This window comes from Pteropus medius, unplaced genomic scaffold (assembly GCF_902729225.1).
Source record: "Pteropus medius unplaced genomic scaffold, Ma_sr-lr_union100, whole genome shotgun sequence".
In the NCBI taxonomy this organism is placed as follows: domain Eukaryota; kingdom Metazoa; phylum Chordata; class Mammalia; order Chiroptera; family Pteropodidae; genus Pteropus; species Pteropus medius.
Window position 1 is genome coordinate 4,164,521 of NW_024350319.1, and position 21,132 is coordinate 4,185,652.

Sequence of the window (21,132 nt, forward strand, 5' to 3'; positions counted from 1 at the left end):
CATCAGAAAAGAAAGGCAGTTTTTTTCTCCATATGGGTAAATTGAGACAGGTTAAATGTTTTTCTTCTGATAACAGGAAAAAATAACAGTTTGGGGAATATAACTCTGCAGCCCTGATTCCCAGTTCCCTGTTCTCATCAATAAAACACCGTTAACACCCTGCTCTCTTGCTCTGATTGCTGTATTTACATGCCCCAATTCTCCCATTAAATCTAAATTGCATTTGTATTTAAATCTAAATTGTACTTAGCATCGCCAGCAGAAAGCTTTAATTTTTAAATTATTTCTAAGAGCTTTTGGAATTCTGTCTTGAGAGCACAGGTGAAAGGTAGTGCAAACTTAAATGACTGGTAAATTAGGGAACTTTTCCTTAATCCTGGAGGATCTCTTCTGAAAGAGGAAATACACTTAGCCCATATGGCTTCAAAGGCGTAACCTAGAATAGTGAAATAAGGAAGAACTTTCTAATAAATGTAACTTTGCCAAATAAGATAGTTTGGTTAGGCAGAAACAAATTTCCAGACAACGAAACTATGTCTGACGTACATGAAGCACACAGTAAACATTTGTTAAATGAATAAGACTGATTGCTTTTGCTGAGAATTGTAAATGATAATGAAATAATGAATGAGGAGGTCTTCAAAATATCCTATACAGTTGATTTCTGTCCAGTATTATGACTAAGATATTACATTAAATAGTTCTTTCCATTTTTTGAGACTTTTAAACATAAGGGCTCATCTGAAGATAAGATTTCTCTAAATATAACTACATAAAATTAGCTTATTGCCCTTTTATGAGAAAATAATGCATCTGTGTTTGAGTTTACTTTGTCTAACATGATATGCAAATCTGATAAGATATTAGTACAGAACTATCACTTTGCCAGTGTCTTTACTTTGAACATGATTAGTTTCTTAAATATTTTTTCAGACTTAATTTTTAGAGGAATTTTAGTTTTACAATAAAATTGAGAGGAAAATACAGAGATTTCTCAGACACCCTCTACTCTCACACATGCACAGCCTCCTCTATTATCAACATCACTTGCCAGAGTGATATATTTGTTACCAAGGATGAACCTAAATTGACACGTTATAATCACCATTATCCATTGTTACCTTATCATTTACTCTTGGTTTTGCATATTCTATGGGTTTGGAGAAATGTGTAATAAGATATAGCTTCCTTAGATTGGGTTATTTCACTTAGGTATATGCATTTAAATTTCCTCCATGTCTTTTTATTGCTTGATAGATCATTTCTTTTCAGGGATGAATAATATTTCATTGTCTGATATAGCACAGTTTATTCATTCACTTATTGAAAAACATCTTGGTTGTTTCCAAGTTCTTGCAATTATGAATAAAGCTGATATAAGCATCCGTGTGCAGGTTTTTGTGTGGACATAGCTTTTCAACTCCTCTGAGTAAATACCAAGGAGTGTGAATGCTAGATTGTGTGTAAGAACATGTTTAGTTTTGTGAGAAACTGTACTGTCTTCCAAAGTTACTGTACCATTTTATATTTCCACCAGCAATGTAGGTTTCCTCAGTATTTTTAAATTTTGTTTTATTTCATTCTAGTATCTCCTTTATCATTGTTGTAGCCATGTAGAATCACAGTGATGAACTAGGCGAGAAAGGTCATTGATTAGTTCATCTCACTGGATTTGGACAGAATAGTAATTAACTTTGGAGTAATGAGATTATAAAAAATTTTGTAGCAGTGTTGTGGCTTCTTATTTTCATAATTTGTATGTTATATAAACATTTAAAAGTGTGATGTACACAGGAATATATATTTGTTTTGCTCCAAGACCCTATCTCTCACCTGTATGGTTTAGATTTTTTAAAAAGATACTAGATTACTTTAATATATAACTCAAAACATATATCTGCAGTATCTTCTAATATTTACCTGTAGATATCATTCCAAAATTTGTTTCCTCTTATCTTACTTTTTTCTTACTGGTAATCAAATGTATATATTTTTATTCTATTCTATATTAAAATAAAAATTTTAGATTCCATACATTTGTCTTTATTAAGTTTTCAATGCTTCTTATCTTTAAAACATAGTACAACCATGTTATGCTTCCTGGATGCAATAAGGACAGAATATATGAAAAATGTCAACAAGAATAACAGTTGAGTGTTCCAACGTGCATCATAGTCATTTTAGGGACAAATCTAAATAGAAAATTCTGGTTAGATAAGGGTCAGTTTTCCTAAGCAGATGAGTCAATAAAGAAGTGATGGCTTTTCCTGTAATATTGATATGATGAGTAACATATATGTTATTTTTCTCATTGAGTTCTATGTGAAATTTTCAGTATCCTACCTTTTGCACTAATGGAAAAATAGAAATATCATGTTTCTCAGTCAACTCTGCACACCACAAAGTATATAGGATCCTCCATCCCAATTCAGTTTGATTGTAGGAATACATGCCTTTTTGGTTCTGTCCACATAGATCCAAATATTGATCAATAAGTTGCTACCAAGTATTTATTTTGTGCTTAGAATGTTCACATTTGTGTTGAAAGCCTGATGCCATCAATTAGGATTATGAAGGTGATCTGGCCAGCCAAAGGTACTAAAGAGATAATCAGTCCAGGTTTGATTTAACATATATTTAACATATGTATTAAACATTTTTTATATACTGTGTACACAAAGAAAAAAATTACTAAGTTAATTTATCTCAAAGTATTAGCAGTGTGTTACAGGTGGTTTTAGGCAGTGTGTTGGGATATTAAATGACAATCATACAAGGGGCAAGCTCTTTTCACTTCTCTCCCACACCTTCTGATTATCATCAAAGAATATTTCAGGTTCTTACCCCCAAAACACTAGCTACTCTCTAGTACTGATAAATCTCTCTCTCTCTCTCTCTGTCTTTTTTTTTTAATGAATGAAAGTGGCATCAGTTTAAGAGTTCGAGGTAGACAACAATATTATAATTTTAATAGTACAATTTTATTTTTGTCATTTTTGTATTGGGCTTTCTCTTTAGAGTAAAAGAGATAATTTTCTTTTAAGATAAATTGATTTAAGCTAAAAAGTAAAAACTTACTTTTTAGGTAACAAAACTTACAGATTGTCACACATATGCCTAAAGTTGAAAGCCCTGGAAAGCTGTATTCTTTGCTTTTGAGAATCATCCTTTGGATTATTTTGCATCAGGGGAAACTTTTGTTCTTGAATGTTCTTTTCGTTATACCTTTATTCCAAGTCTTTGTTTTGCACTCCTGGTTATATGGGGACAAAGATCATCATCCTGGGATCTCATGCTATTTCAAAAATGGGATATAAGTGGTAGGGATAAGGTTTATATGAAAAGACAAAATTAAAAAAAATTGAGAGCCTCTAATGCATTTTTCATCAAACATGAGAGCTGAATGTGCCCATGACCTTATTCTATAATACACTGTAGTTATTGCACTATGGTTGCACATTATAAAATTATGGGTTTGCTCTTTTTCTGGTTATAAAATCAAGTAGTTACCATACTTTGGACACTTTCAGAGGGTAGATAAAGCAACTTTGGATGGTATAGGTTATATGTACAGGTATGTATTATTTCAGGTTATAAATGGCTTCTGAATCGAGAAATGTTAAAAAAAAAAAAAATCAAGCACTTAACAAATTGGGCCTCCATAGGTATTTACGAATTATGGTTTTCTGCTCTCATAATAGAAAAGAGCAGTGGTCTTGAGTCTTTTTCATGAAGAGAATGAATGGCAGAAATGATTCAGAAACTATGATACCTAGAGTACTGTTCTTTCACTGTAGCAACAGCATGCATACCCCAAACAAATGCTGCAAGTAGAATACAAGAAGCAGAAGAGAAACCCCTGGACTAGTAGTTAGGAAGCTAAGCCGTGGACCTTTGGCAACTCATTTAACTAGTTGAAGCTTCAATTTCCGCAACCAACAATAAAACAGTTGATATTTTCCTTGTTTGTGTTATAGGTTTGCTTTGAGGCTTGAAGAAAATGCTGTGTGTGAAAGAGATGTGAAATTCTGACCTACTATGCAAAATGTAAGGCATTATTCTAATTATATATTACCACTCTTCCTTTCGTTATGTAGACCATTGTTCTCTATCTTGATCCTTAGCCCATAATTCCTCACATTTGTTCTCCTGTGTCTATGCTTCCTATTTCCTGAAAGACAGCTGCCACAAGGAATTGGTATTTGGCAGAGAGCCCTCTCCTACCTCTACTGAGACTACCTCCTAGGGACTCTTGATTGATGTTAGTTACTGCCTTGGGCAGGTTCTCGTCAACATCATCTGTTCTGTTCTCATGAACTAAGGGAAGCTAAAGTTTGAGGAGAAGAGTCAAGATCCCTGAGGTATCTGGTAAGTATTTCTTCCTTACTTTGGACTCTGGTGAAATATGGATGAAACTAGGGTTTTCCCATTGCCCTTTGATTAAACCTCTGTTACGGCACATAACAACGTTGTACCAATTTCATATGTTTAAGCTTGTCTTTTGCAACTGATCTCCTAGAGAGAAGAAATCTGTTTTGTTTATTCTATCACCTCAGCACCCTACTCAGTATCTGCTATATAATAAGCACTCACATTTTGGGGGGAAATAAAAATGTGAGAAAGAAGGAAGAAAGAATGAAAGACTGGGAGAGAGGAAGGAATGGGAGAAGAATGAGTGAATTTTCCTTGTCCTTTGGAGAGGATGGTTTAGTTTTCATCATCCCTGTTTATATGACATGGTAAATACATATAAATGACAATCTAAAAATGTTTTAATCAGTTTTTCCTTTGCTTATGGGATTATTTTGTTTTCTAGCTCCCAAATGCCAAAAGAAAAAATGTAATACATTTTTTAAAAATCTACACAATTTTGCCTTTTGGTTTGAAATCTGGGCACTCATTTTATTCTTGTATTGCAATTAGAATCAAGCAAATCATTAAGCATTTCTAAGAGGACATCCTATGCGAATTTAAATAGCTTATATTTTTAGTTCACTTTTCCCAGTTTTAAACCACTGCACCATAAATAAAAAGGCATTTTCTAGGTCAAGTGTTTACCTAAAAAAATTTCTTGCTACACTTTCTACTGAGATAAGAATTTAACATTTATCCTCTCTCCTCAGGTAGCTGCATTTTAAATTTTATATGATTAAGAAAGAAAAAAAGGAAGAAAAAGAGAGAGGCAGAGAGACATGAAGAGAGAAAATAAGGAATTTTTTACTTAGATTCTTAGAGCAGCAAACAGGAAATGTTTTGGAGACAGGTTTACAAGGCTGAGAGAAAAATAATCAGAGTGGAGAAAATCTTGCACAAACATAAAAAATCTAAGTAGAATATTTGTTTTTCTGTTATACTCTAAAAACCTTTAAGGATTGACCCTATTATTTTTTCTTTATTGTACAACATTCGCCATCAGCCATCTCCAATGCATCTGATGTTTAGAAGTTGCTTATCTTCCCTCTTGAGATTATAGTACAGTCTCATTAAAACTGTTTTTATTAATCCTGAACGATGGTCTTTATAACAGAGCTAGTATAAACACTGATATTCCACTGAGGTCATGTATTTTTTTCATCTTTTTATCTTAGGGCTTAGTACAGTGGTTGGTATCTAGGAGACACATAATAAAGGAGTTGATGAAAAACGCATAAATGATTGAATGATGTATGAATGAAAAGATCAAATTTGAAATGAGATAAAATAAAACAATAGATTAAGTATTTAGTTGAAAATTGCAAATTTGTTCTGTGTGCTTGCCACTGTTTACATTGAATTTAATACTAAGTTATATAAAATTAGTAAGTTTCTGACCTTCAAAGAACAGTTTTAATATCAACTATGTATTCTATCATGGTATCTTTAATCAGCATCAATTTTTGCTTAATTGATATAATTATGACATACATTAATTACTAAGAACATCATGATTAACCTTACAGTTTTCAGACATTTTATGCAGTGTGCAAAAAACTCATAGAAGAAAAAAAGTTTGCATGTGTAAAACTTTGTCCCTAAACAGTATGACCTTCTTTCACTGATACTGGCAAAGCCTTTATAATTTTTAGTTACATATGAAGCTCGAAGTATTTTAATTTTAGTTTGAAAATGGCTAATTTTTTAGGCCCTGACTATTGAAGAACTAGATGTCATGGTGATAACTTAGGACAATGAGCCCAATTGAAAGTAACATTCAAGCCTTTATTTACTTACTGTGACAGAGCAAGCAAGAGACAAAAGTGGCACTGGTTTGTCAGTATTCCATTCCTTTCCAGTGAACAGCACCATGCAAGGTCAGGCGGATTAGTGCAGAAGGGCCTAGGGGCAGGGGGCTCTTCTTACTGTTGAGCCCAGGACAAAAAGCTTCTGGCTTATATAGACCTGGGGGTGTGGGGTGGGTTATATGTGTAAGAAATAAAAGTGGAAAGGTACCGAGTTAAAGTACCTCAGCCAAGGCCATCAATAAGGAGGGCTCTGAATGAAAGTACCTAGATTAGGAATGCAAATATATAATATATAAGTATGGTTGGCTGGCCCAAGGATGAGGGGCTTGAGTCCTTGACTACAACTCCCTCCAGAAAACCGCAGTGCACTGGCTGTGCATCAAGTCTGGTGTAGGGAGGGCAGCTTCTCCCTATGAGACGTGCCAGGCAAAGCTTTGTAATCGCCTGTGGTTGGGCCAGACAGATCACATATAGGATTTTGACCAGGAGCCAGACTCCTAAGTGTTCCATCCTCTTCCCTCTGCTCTTCAGCACTGGGGATTATGCTGTGCAGCTCCTTTCTATTAGTGTCACTCTGCCTGGAATTCTACAGCCTCTGACGCAAAAATATCATTCCTTCCGATGCACTTACTGTCTTTCAGACACTCTTGATCTCATGGTCAATTAACCTCTGTCTCTGTTAACCTTCATTTCCACTTTACATCAGCAATGTGCCACAAATAACAGAATAAAATACTACCCCTGAGTTCCCTTAGTACTGTCCAAATTCAAAATATCCTCACCTATCATCCCTTGCCTTTCTTTCTCTCATATATAAAAAATCGTTTTCCATCTATATTGATAATTTAGAATATTATTCTGTTAAAATTTTTAAATGAGGCCCCTTGTGGTCAAATGGTGCTTTTTTTTTTTCCCCCAAACCCAGCTACCTGAATTCTGTTACTTCAATTGCTGACATCGTCCATTGACCAGACTCACCCCTCTCTTAGCATTTCAGTACCAAATTCTACATTATTCTCACATTTTGTTTTTCTGCTTTGTTCCTGCTTCTGGACTACAGTATTTACTGGAGCCATCAAACTTGGCTTACTAGAGGTCTGTGCTGTCCAACCACAACTTGGCTGTGGATATTTGCTTGGCAACCTTCTTTCTTGTTAATCCCTCATCAGATTTCTGGCTCTCTTTCTTCAGAGGCAGATTCAGGCTTTAGCTTTACATCACTTATGTTTTCCCACCTCTTTTTACAGCTGACAACTTTCTGTATTCCTTCAGTGAGATGTGAGCTCTCCATCTACCTCCTTAGTAACTCTTGTATGTCCTTTGTAATTCCCTCTAGGAGAAAAAATGATATCTCTCTTTTTCTCTAAAGGCAACATGGAATCTTCAATAATATAATATAGCATAATGGTAAAGAACATGGACTTTTTTAGATTTAAAAAAGCATGAATTTGGATACTACATTCACATCTAAATTAAAATATAATATAAGGGAGTGGTAACAAGATCTGGATTTACACTCAAATCTGAAACAATCCAGAAAGACACAAAAAGACAAAAAAAAAAATATGGAACAATGTTTTTAAAAACTCGAATTAGGTTATAAAAGATGATCCACGAATGATAAGAAACAAGTGAGATAAGCCCTATGACTGCCCAAGCTTAGTGCCTTGTGAGAGTTTCCAGGCTGCAGCTCAGAGGAGGGGAATTCAGGAAGAAACCAGCTGACTCTGAGTTGAGAAGATGAGTAGTGAGTTCAAGAAATCTGACATGGCTTGATAGAGGAAGATGTAAACAATGGAAGATATAAAAAAAAGAATGAAGTCCAAAATATGCTAAAATAAATGAAAACAGCACCAGAAACTGCTGGGACAACTTCAAGCAGCCCAATATGAAAAAATCAGTTTCTGAGTGGAGGATAGGGAGGTAGGACTACGGATCCATGCTCAACAAATCCACAAAACAAGAACTGTGACGAAAACTAAACCAAGGCACATCATGATTAAATTCCTCAAAACTTGCAATAAAGAGAAAATTTTAGGATAAGCCAGAGTTAAAAAAAAAAAAGATATATTTTATACAAAGGACCAAATTTAAGGATGACAGTAGATTCCTCCTTGAAAACAATTCAAGCAAGAAGAAAATAGGGCAGCATCTTGAAAATATGAAAAAAAAAAATTCTCTCTGGAATTTTATACCCAACAAAATCTAATTAAAAGATAAAGATGAAATAAAATCACTCTCACACATACAAAAACCAAAAAAGATTTCATTACCAGATTGCTTACACTGCAAGAAATATTAAAGTAAGACCTTCAGGGAGAACAAAAATGAGACAAGATAGAAATCTAGATCTACATAAATGAATCAAGAGTACTGTGAATGGTAACCATGTAGATAAGTATATGTTTTCTTACTAAGTCTCTTTAAAAAATATTAACTGTTGAAAAAAAGTAATAACAATATATTGTAGATTTTGTTATATAGATGTAAGGAAAATATATGGCAACAGTAACATTTAGGCTAGAAAGAGGGGAAAAAGTATAGTATTCTTAGATTCTTATATTATGCATGAAGTATTACAAATGGACTTAAAGGTATACTGTAATAAATTAAGGATGTATACTATAAACTGTAATGCAATCACTAAAATTTAAAAAAACGCTATAGCTAATAAGATAGAGAAATAAAAAGGAATCAGTGGGTTCAGAAGAAGACAGTGAAAAAATAGAAATTAAATTGCAAGACGATAACTATGTCAATAATCAATTGAACGTAAATGATCTAAATACCCCAGTTTGAGGATAAAGGTTATTATATTTGGTAAAAAAAAAAAAAAAAAAGCCAGACTCAACTTTATGCTATCTATAAGAAACTCACTTAAAATTAAAATTTACCACCAAAGTAACTACAGGCCCAGATGGTTTTACTGGTAAATTCTAACAAATAATTAAGGAAAATATAATATTTTAATATAAACTTTTCTGGAAAATTGAAGAAGAGGAAATACTTTCAAACTCAGCCAGTGATAGATATTATTAATGCCAAACATGTGAGGGATTTATCAAATCTACCTGAGACGATAGGAAAGATTTAAATCTTCCAGTAAAAGCTTATTGATTTTACATTTCATACATTTCAATTGACAACAGAGTGCTCTACCTTTAATGTCTAATATCTTTCCTGTTGGTACTATAAGTGGTATATTGTAACCAAAAAAAAAAATATTAAAATGCATCATGAACAGAACATCAGCCATGAATTCATTAAGTATCTATAAAATCATTCTAAAATCTTGATTTATTATTTACTGAGAAGCCTTTTAAAGGTTATTGTAAAAATGGAGTGATTTTTCTTGATAGAAATTTTGTATATCATTTCTTTGATACAGGTTACTCCAATTACCATTTAGCTAATGAACTCTTCAAATTTCATTTGTGTAATTGGTGCCAATTTTGACAAGGAGAATTTATCTTGCTGTGATAAAAGCATCATCGGACTCACCAATAGAGTGATTATTTAGTTTGAAATCAGCATGGACCCACTATTGAACAGACAGGCTTGTCATTCTGGAAACACTACCTTGTCATTCTAGATTTCTAAAGCCCTAGCTTGCTTTATGGTTATATGGCCTGGGACTCAAAACATGATTGACTATACTCAGTGTTAAGGTTATAACTAGTGATGATTGTTCATTTCAATGGCATCTTCACATGAACTGAAGATTCTGGTCTTCAAAACGTACCACCTCTTTTTTAAATTTGAGGACATCTTTATATGTTACTATTTATATATAGGTGACTCTCAAATCTCAATCACTATAGCTCCAACTTTGCTCCTGAGATCCATAGCCATGTATTAAATTGCCTACTAGACATCTTCACTTGAGTGTCTTGTACTATCTAATCTCTATGCTAAGCACTTTCAGAAATGTAACCTGATTATTTGGGAGATTGAAGCAGTGTTTAGATGAAACAGATTACTAGACAGAATTAATCTAAAACTGATTACTCTCTCAGACCTGGAGAGGTATGTAACATTTAGTAAAGACCCCTACATTATAACTCTGGTGATTCAAAAATATTATACAGGTGTGAAAAACTGATCTAGACCAACTGTTCTTCTGTATCTTAATCTGTCTTATATATATGCACCTAGACTCGGGTTTTTCATGGACAGATTAGGTCCATGAAATATACTCAGTTTGATTATTATGATCAGGAGTCAGAGATAAAGTCAAGCTAATACTTTCTTATTAAATGATATGAAACCCAGTTTCCTCCTGGAATTGGTATGTGGATTAAATGTGATGTGACAAAATCAGAGATAACAATGTTTCCTGTATAACGCAATTATGTGTTTCAGTAAAGCAGAGGTTCACTATTTTTTTATTGATTTAGATAAATCAATCTGAGTCTTAATCACTACTAGATGGAAAGTAGCCATTATTATACACTGGAGGAATATGTAAAATATATTAAAAAAATAAATTTGAAAAAGAATCAGAAACTTACTAGAAATCAGAGCTTCAGTATTCAGGGGAGTTTGGGTTTGATATTTATTAAATATTGCTGATGTGCTGGGAAGAGTGTGCAAAGTGCTTAATATGCTTTATTACGTTTATCCCACAAGGATTTTCTGAATGCTTACTGGGCTCTACACGTTGTGTTCCAGGCATGATGCTAGTTAGGAAGCCTGAAATATCAGTGCAATTTGGTCTGTTTTTCTCCCTTGCAAATAAATTCAACACTGGAACTATAAGTAGCTTGACTGGGATTGTGCAGCTTATCTCTGTGAAAAAGTGAACCTGGGTTTATTTGACTTCAAAGTATGTGTTCTCAATCTCTGCACATGCTGATATTTTTCTACTAGACAGTGACATTAAAATAAAGAGCATGGGTTTACATTCTGGTTTCATGAATTATTAACTTTATAGTCATTGGCAAGTCCAGCCTCATGGCCCTCAGTTTCTTGACCAGTGTAATGAGTAATAAAACTCTCAATTTATCTGGCTTGCAGTGATGATTACATGAAACAATATATGCAAAGTGTGTGGTATATTGTACTCAGAAAAAAAGTTATATTATTTTTAAAGACTGGTGCTTCATTCTTTATTTACAACATCTAGCACAGTGTCTATTATGTTATAGACACTTAAGAAATGTTTGTAGACTAATGAATAAATGAGTGCATGGATGTATATAAGGCATTAGAAAGGCCATGTATCTCTCATAGTAGTTTTTGCATTCAAGTAGCCAAGATATGCTACCACATTGTCAATGTTCTTGCTTATCTGCTTGCTTTTGAATGATTCTTGCTGTGAGGCAACCTTACTGCTTCACCTTGTATTTTTAAAAGTATGTCATACAGGAACATATAGCAGGAATTAAATATACACAAACCACATCCATACTAGTACAAGAAAAAATGATCCATTAATCCACAGTGAAACAACTCTGTTAGTGGATCAGTTTTACCAGAGATGTTTTAATGAACTCTCATTTTATAAAACAATCCATAGAAAAACATACTTAAAAAAAATTTTCAGTTCTTTCCAACTTGATCTATAAATTCAATGCAGTCCCAAATAAAAGCTCAGCAAGTTACTTTGTAGAATCACAAAGTGATTCTAAAGTTTATGTGGAGAGGCAAAAGACTTAGAATAGTCAAGTCAATATTGAAGAAGAAAAAAGTTGGATTGACATTACCTGACTTTAAGATTTACTCTAAAGCTACGGTAATCAAGACAGTGTGGTATTAATGAAAGAATAGATCAATGGAACAGAATAGACAAATAGATCAATGGAACAGAATAGAGAGACCAGAAATTGACCCACTTAAATATAGTCAATTGATCTTTGACAGAGGAGCAAAGGTAATACAATGAAGCAAAGATAGTCTTTTCAACAAATGGTACTGGAACCACCCAAAATCCACATGTAAAAAATCCAGACACAAACCTTACATCCTTCATAAAAATTAACAAAAATAGATCACAGACCTAAATGTAAACTGATAAACAATAAAACACCTGGAGGATAATAGAGGAGAAAACCTAGATAACCGGATATAGTGATACCTTTTTAGATACAACACCAAAGGCATGGTCCATGAAAGAAATAGTTGATAACCGGGACTTACTTAAACTTAAAAACGTCTGTGTCATGAAAGACAGTGTCAAGAGCATGAGAGGATAAGCCACAGACTAGGAGAAAGTATTTGCAAAAGATATGTCTGGCATAGGACTATTACTAAAATATACAAAGACTCTTAAAATTCAACAGTAAGAAAACAAACAACCCAACTCAAAAATGGTCAAAAGATTTTAACAAATCTCTCTCCAAAAATGATATACAGATGGCAAATAAGCATATGAAAAGATGCTCCACATTATATGTCATCAGGGAAATGCAAATTGAAACAATGATGAGATACCACTACACACCTATTAGAAAGGCCAAAATCTGAAACACCGACACACACCAAATGCTGATGAGGATATGGAGTAACAGGAACTCTCATGGAAGTGCAAAATGGTACAGCCACTTTGGAAGATAGTCTGGTGATTTCTTACAAAACTAAACATTTTTTTACTTTAAGATCAGCAATCATATCCCTTGATATTTATCCAAAGGAGTTGAAAACTTATGTCCACACAGAAACTTGCGTGTGGATATTAACAACAGCTTAATTTCTGATTGGCAGAACTTGGAAGAAACAAAGATGTCCTTCAGTAGGTGAATGGATAAATAAAATGTGTTCCATCCAGACAATAGAATATTATTCAACACTAACACAAAGGAGCTATCAAGTCATGAAAGACATGGATATTACTAAAGACTTAAATACATATTACTAAATAAAAGAAGCTAATCTGAGAAGATTATATGTTGTATGATTCCCACTATATGACATTCTGGAAACGACAAAACTATGGAGATATTTAAAAGATAAATGGTTGCCATAGGTTGAGGGGGAGGAGGAGAGTGAATAGGTAGGTCACAGAGGATTTTAAGGCAGTGATAATACTATGTATGATACTGTAATTGTGAAATACATATCATTATATATTTGTCTAAATCTGTAGAACATACAACAAAAGAATGAACCATGAGGTAAACTATGGACTTTGTGTCATATAGGATTATGCGTCAAATAGGTTTGTCAGTTGTGACAAGTGTACCATTCTTGTGGGGGATGTTGATAATGGGGAGGGCTGTGCATGTTGGTGACAGGGTACATAGGAAAGCTCTGTACGTTTCCCTCAATTTTGTTATGAACCTACAACTGCTTTAAAATATAAAGTCTTATTTTTTTAATTTTAAAACTTCCAACATATAAAGTTATTTGGAGCTGTTCTTGAAATGGATTCTCTAACCCAGAGATGAAACAAAAATTTATACTGTAGCAGGTATGATAAAAAAGAACCATTCGATAAACACATAATTGTTTTAATACAAATAGGCACAAAAATATGCTTAGAGAAATAGAAATTTTAAGATGCTATTCTTTTAGGAAATGGGTATTTAAATTTAACTGACATGTTATTGGGAAGTATTTGTATATTACCTTTTCTGTAAAACAAAAACAAAGCTATGGAGACTGATCCTACTCTTTGGTCTATGGAACCTACAATGTTGTTTTATACTGCTGACATTTTACATGGGTTTTTCAAAACGAAAAGAAAAAATGTTTAAAATATATAACTTAGGTTCTATTGATCTTTTTGTAAGGATTGACTAATTGTGGTAGATTGTTCAAAATATTCACACTCTCCTCTCCATGGCATGGATGTACCTGACTCTTTACTTTGGGTTCTGCCATGTAGCTTTCTTTGGTGAAATTTGGGTGGAAGCAGTGATATGCCACTTCTATAGCCATAGCTTAAAATTAGGGTTGCCAGATTTACCAAATAAAACTACAGGATATCTAAATTTGAAATTCAAATTAAAAATAACTATATCTTAGTATATGTATGTCCCAAATATTGCATGAAATGTACTTATGCTAAAAAATATTTGTTGTTTATCTGAATTTCAAATTTAACTGTGCATTCTGTATTTTATCTGTCAACCCTACTAAAAATCCATTGAATATTTTTGCTTGTCTTCTTGCTAATGCCATGGAAAGAATATTCCCTGGCTAGCCCACTAGTCCCAGGAAGAAGATAAGTGGTATGTAGATCAGATACGGAGTTAACCTGCAGACTAGATTTGCTCAGCTGATATTTATCTAGATCATCTGATCTTCCACCAGCCCATTTAAACCACAGATGTGTCAACAAAATAAATGCTTATTGTTGTTCTCAACTGAAATTTTTGCGATTGTTTGTTGTAGAACAATAGTTGACAGACTCAGGTTTTCAGGAAATAAAGGGAATAAAGAGCACATTTGCATCATTATAAACACAGAATTAGTAACTTAAGTGACTTTTTCTAAGCTGCTCAATGGTTTCACGTAGATATAGTAACTATTTTACTTTTAATTTATACCCCGATAAAATTATCTCATAATTCAGAACAGTGTACTGTGTGATTTACAAATTATTGTTGATCGATTACTGGACCTGAATCTTTTCCAGATCTTTGTCCTATTCTTATTTTCTACCACATGTAGACCAACTGTTTACACATATAAGTCTCATTCATTTATCACTTTATTCAATGAATATTTATTTAGTGCCTTTTTATTTACTGCCTACCTCACAAATTATTTCAAAATTAAGTGGCTTAAAACAATATTTACCATCTCATGGTTTCTGTGAGTCAGGAATCTGGGAATGTCTTAACAGAGTCCTTTAAAGGCTTCAGGGTCTCTTACAGGCTACAATCAACATGTCAGCTAGACTCAACTAGGGGAGGATTCCGTTTCCATGGTTACCCACAAAGATGTTGGTAAATTCAGTTCCTCATGGGCTGTTGTACTGAGAGTCTCAGATTCTCAGTGGCTCTTGGTCAGAGGTCTCCCCTCAGTTCCTTGCCACATTGTGACAGTTCATTTCATCAAAGTATCTAAGCCAAGAAAGCAATGGAAAGAGCAAAGATCAGCATGATAGATGTTGAAGTGTTTTATAACCTGATCACAGAAGTGACATCACATCATTTTTGCCGTATTCTTTTCATTATAAGCAAGTTGCTAGGCTCAGCCCCCACTCAGGGAAAAATATTACACATGAGTATGACTACTGGGAAGTGAGGACCGTTGGGAGCCTTAGAACCTGTAAATATTACCTTATGTAGCAAAATAAGAGTCTTTGCAGATGTGATTAAATTAAGGATCTTGAAATGAGATTGTCCCGGATTATCTGAGTGGACCCTAAAAACAATACATGTATCTTTATAAAAGGGAGCCAGAGGAAAAGAGATATGAAGACAGAGCAGAGAGAGATGTGAAGATGTTGGCCTTGAAAACTGGGGCGATGCAGCTGCAAGCCAAGGAATGTCAACAGCCAACAGAAGCTGGAAGCAAGAAATATATTATCCCCTAGAGCCTCCAGAGGGAGTAAGGCACTGCTGACATTTTGATTTTGGCTAGTAATACTGATTCTGGACTTCTGGACTTCTGGTATCTAGAATAAAAGAATACATTTTTGTTGTAAGCCACCAAGTTTGTGGTAATTTGTTACAGCAGCTGTAGGAAATTAATATAGGGCTATGTCAGATCTGCTTAGTGTAGTACCATTTTTGTGTATTTATTCAGCTAACAGAAAGTTATTCTTAAACTAGCCTAAACAAGAAACATTTGTATTAGCTCACGTGAGTGAAAACACCCACATCGAGTTAGTTTCGATTACTATCCACACTTGGGATTCAATAATGTCATACGTCTTTCTTTACTGTTACTTTTATACTTATGCAGGATAAGAATTATTGCTGAAATGAGCATCAGGATGATTGACAATAGCTCCTGCCTTACATCCTATTCTGTCATAAACCTGAGAAGAAAGTAATTCTCTTTTTCCCAATATACCCACATAAACCCCAAGAGCAATTCTCATTGGCTATGATTGAGTCCATATGCTATCTATGAAACTGATCTGTGTTTGGAGGTATATGATGATCTGATTTTCCAGGCTGGTTCCCATATCCCCATTGGAGGTGATGTTAGCTACAGCGACTCACGGATTAAGAGGAGAGGGGTGATTTCGTAATAAAAACTAGAAACTATTATTGTAAAAAAGGGGGATGTTATATTTTATTTGGTCCTAGTGAGAAATAGAGATGAAAAAATCAGTCTCTTTCAAGGAATTTAGGGTCTCATGTTAGGTGCAAAAAGATAAAGACATTATTATAATGTGTCTAAAGTAATGTCTCAGAAACCAAGGCTAAACAACATCATAGATACAGATACAGATATACATACATATATACATTCTACTCAAAGCAAGAACCTCATTGACTTTCTCGATACTCCTTGGAAACAGCATGCCATTTTACCTCTCAGAACCTTTGGAAACTTGTATAATATTTAAAACCGTGGGTTCTGGGGTCATGCTCTCCTGAATTAAATCATGACACTACCATTTTCTAGTTCTGTGATCACCGACAAGTTATTTAACCTACATGAGATTTGGCATCCTTGTTTTTACAATTGAAATGAGATTTTTTTAAATTGTAATTAAATGAGCTAACTTATGCTTAGAATTTTAGTAAAATGTCAGCAATTACTCCATGAATATTATCTACATTATCTCTCAGCTTTGCTGGGCCTAGAATATTCTTCCCCTGTTTTCTCCTCTGCCAATGAATTCCTTTATCTTAAAGGAGGAGGTTAAGTCAGCTCTTCTCTATGAAGTCTTGTCTCATAACTTTTCTTAACGTCTTACCTTGGTCTTACCTCTGTTATTACACTTACCACATAATCTTATAAACATACACTTTTACATTTTTTTTCTTGCTAAACGTTCAGAGCTTGAGATATAGTATGTTTATTGAAATTCAATAAATTCAAAACTCAATAGATGTTTATTGAAATTCTCATGAATTTTAAGAAAAAGTGGTGAAGCCATCACTCACTTTGCAAATCCCTGGGTATCAGAACATACTCTCTTCTGACTGTACTGCAAGTTCACTTAATGGTCTCCGCGGTGTGTTTAATTCATATATTTCTGTAATATATGACAGAGCATTGTGAGATATCAGAATATTAGTAAGAAATAACATTATTTTAAACTAAATGAAATATTTTAGTGATTAAAGTTGTTATTTTCACTGTTGTTCAATGATATAATTCTTCTAAAGTGACAGTTTTGTTTTTGAAAAAAACATCAAACCACATATTTACCCTCATGATCATGTTTGATTACCTTTTGTAAATAAGATTGACAGCTAAAATGTAAGATCGGAATGGGGGAAGGGGAAAGAGAGAGAATGAGAATGAGAATGAATGAGATGAGAAATCTGAAGGAAAAAAAAATGTCCTGGAATTGCCTGATGATTGGTTTCCAGATATTTGTTTGAAAGGTCACATTCAGGGTTAATTAATCTATGGCTATACCCAACAAAACATTATTACCAAAGAAAATATTCTATTTGGATTTACTTCTAGTGGGGGATGGTGAATCAATATTTGTTGAGTTAAATTGAACTGGTTTGGAAATCCTTCTCCTGTAACTTTTTTTATGGAGATCTCCTGAGTTATTTTTTAGGTCTAAGAGGTTTAAATTTGAAAAGCCTAATGAATAGTAACAATTGTATCTTCAAATTTCTTTTCTGTCTTTCCTTTCTATGCCTGCCTTTCCATTGCTCTTGTAAACATTTTTCTAACTTTATTTATTAATCTCCCAAGTAGCAGTATCAGCAAATGGGGCCAACTCACAGATGGAAAGTTAGAACTTGGGCCAGACAGCTAATGTATTCATCCACTGCCTTCTAGAGTTTAGTCAAGTGTGTCCAGCTGGTTTAGCATAATAGGAGGCCTATTAATACAACATAGCATCATAATCAGTGAATTGAGACTAAATTTTCTTTTGACAGAAATGAAACAACATGGTCACAGTGAGTGTTCCACAGACTCTATGAGGGAAAAGCACAAATTGGTTTAAACTTAGGATTCCTCAACATCTAACAGAAAGATTTTCATCTTGGTAAGTAGAATGTGTAACTCACTTGTAGTGCATCCTACATCCCATTTCCCTTGCAGACCTTTCAATTAATAGCTAATTATAGCTACACAGGGTAGATTGGTAGGGCAATTGTAAATAGGCAAACTACAACATTCAAATCTAATTTTTTTGCAAGTGATTTGCATTCCAGAATGCCAAAAGGTAGAAAAACTAGGATGCAAAATTCACAAGTGGCATTAAAAATAAGATTTAATAAGAGCTCACCATTTGTTACATATTTTACAGTGAATATCTTAGGCACTATTATTGTCTAATCATGAAAAGAACTCTCACATTGTTTCTACTAGCATACATGCTCAATGAAGTGGAAAAGTGATACAGTTCCAAAGCTATATTGAAAAAGTAAACAAAACACTTATGCTTAAATTATCTAAAGGAGTCCAGAACTTAATTTATGTGGACAAGTTTTTAAATTTTCAAATTTATCTGTCTGGTTTGTTCTCCAATGTTTTGATCTTAATTAATCTTAGCTCTTTTAAACATTCATTAAAAGTACAAAAACCTAGACATGATTTCAGGATGATGACATTGACAGTGATACTATTATTGCTGGTGATCGTCAATCAACTAGTAAGAAAGATGCCACACTGGAAAGAGCATTGCCCTTAGAGGCAGCAGGGTACACTTAAGAAATGGTCTCTAGGGCTTGACTAATTTTAAAATTTTTTAAATTAAAATATAGCTAATATACAATATTGTATTAGTTTCAGGTGTACACCATAGTTTTTCAATATTTATATACCTAAAGAAGTCATCACTAGGATAATTCCAGCAACCATCTGACACCATACAATGCTGTCAAAATATTATTGACTATATTCCCTATGCTGTACACCATATCCCCATGACTTATTTATTTTATACCTGGAAGTTTGAACTTCTTATTCTCCTTTACCTGCTCCTCTTTTTTGATTTTTCAATTACAGTTGACATTCAGTATTGTTTTATATTAGCTTTAGGTGTACAACATAGTTGTTACACATTCATATAATTTACGAAGTGATCCCTCTTACTAGTCTAGAACCTACCTGGCACTCTACATAGTCCTTACCATATTATTGACTGTGTTCTCTAGGGCTTGAATATTGCATCTACCTATTACTAACTTGGTTTAGTAATTTAAATTATAATTTAAATTCTAGTTACTGAACTCTATATAGTTTGATTATAATAGTACTTTCTTCATAGAATTCTTGTAAGGGTTATATAATACAATATAAAGCACTTAGAACCCTGACATGTAATAAAAACTCAGTAAGTCTTAGACATTATTACTACAATTGTTTTGTTAGTAATAATATTATTTAGCTCCGGAAAGAAATGTATTTAAATAAAATGTAAGTTTGTCACTTACTAGCTTTGTAAATATGAGAAAGGTGTTTAGCTGTTCTCTCAGTTTTTTGCTATATCATCAGGGGATCATATTGACCACCTCACAGACATGTTGTGAGGTTTAAACAAAGTATTCTTTGACAGCTTATACTACACAGTAAATCACCAATATAATTTCTGGCATAGCATTTCATAAGAGAGAGCTATTTTATTATTGCCTGTTACTCTTATATATTAAACAATATCCTAAAGGCTTTGAGGGGAAGTTGAAAAAAATGTATGTGCCCCAAGGCTCTTTAAACCTAATCAGAAAGTCAAGACATACAGAGTAGACTAAGAAATAAACTTTCTAAACATTCAAACAGTTTTGATAACTCACATGTACCAGTAAATAAATTGAACCTTTCCAATATATGATTGTTTATTTAAAAAAAAAACCATATGTATAGTATAATATATAATGAATATCATATACAAATAGATAACTTTAAGAGAATGAGGTAAAATATTATTAAAGGTATAAAATTATTTTTACTCTCAATATTATTGATATATAAATATTTTATAAGTTTTGGGGAAAGCAATGTGATTGAATATGCCTCATTGATATTTAATCTTGCTTTAACATTTTGTGACATAGTAATATAACAGTTTAATTCTGGTTTCATTTTTTTTTTTATTCTTTATAGCTGTCATAGCTGAAAACGGTTTATAAACACAAATAGCAAAAAGGCATCATCAAATGTACTTAAAAATTATCCCACAAGATTTTTAAGTTTATTCGCTAGTTATGGAAATTGTGTTGTTTCATATTATAAATTTATTTCTTTGATTCAATTGGTTGTTTTTCAACCTAATTGTAGAATATTGCACTTTTTAATTTTTAAAAAGGGGTTTCAAACCTCCCAAAGTGTCATTTGTGAGAATTTTGTAGGTAGTTAAAAAATTTTGTTTCTGAGGTTTTAGGGTCTACAGATATGAGTATTTTTATGGATGATCTACAGAGTTTTTGGCAGCAACACCAAAGATGAGTGTAAACAGTTCTAAGCATCTATTTTCCAAATACTTTCTCCACAGCAAGAATTTTTTCAAAAGCGATTATTATCTTGCTTATTGTCGAAATATTACTTTTACTTTGAAAGTTTGTATTAAAAGCATGTATTTATCTATTTAAAGATGTGATAGGTAGCTGCTATCTGATAGCCACTTGTTATACCAGAAAAAAAAATCATCAAATTTAGAACAGTTGTCTTTTGTAAAATAAAAACGCATAATCCATCTTTAGGGTCAACAACTCTTTTCATTATATTGCCAAAAGATAACCAAGAAAACTTCGTGAGTAAAAAAGATTTTACAGCCAATTCCCATTTTATCACGTAGTATTGTAAAGATTTTGCAGAGGTTGGCCCATTTATTAAATATTACAAAACTTAATTTCTTCTTTATATTTATATTAAA

The 21,132-nt window shown here is 33.2% G+C and overlaps 1 protein-coding gene across 1 annotated transcript in view; it reads left to right on the forward strand.

Annotated features, from left to right (window-relative positions):
- LRRC7 (leucine rich repeat containing 7) overlaps nucleotides 1-21,132 on the forward strand; it is a 1,130,220-nt gene that overhangs the window by 399,484 nt on the left and 709,604 nt on the right. The window contains exons 5-7 of the mRNA XM_039838554.1: nucleotides 3,978-4,047; nucleotides 4,179-4,368; nucleotides 18,194-18,303. The gene's annotated coding sequence lies outside the window, so the exon portion shown is untranslated. The remainder of the gene's footprint in view (nucleotides 1-3,977; nucleotides 4,048-4,178; nucleotides 4,369-18,193; nucleotides 18,304-21,132) is intronic.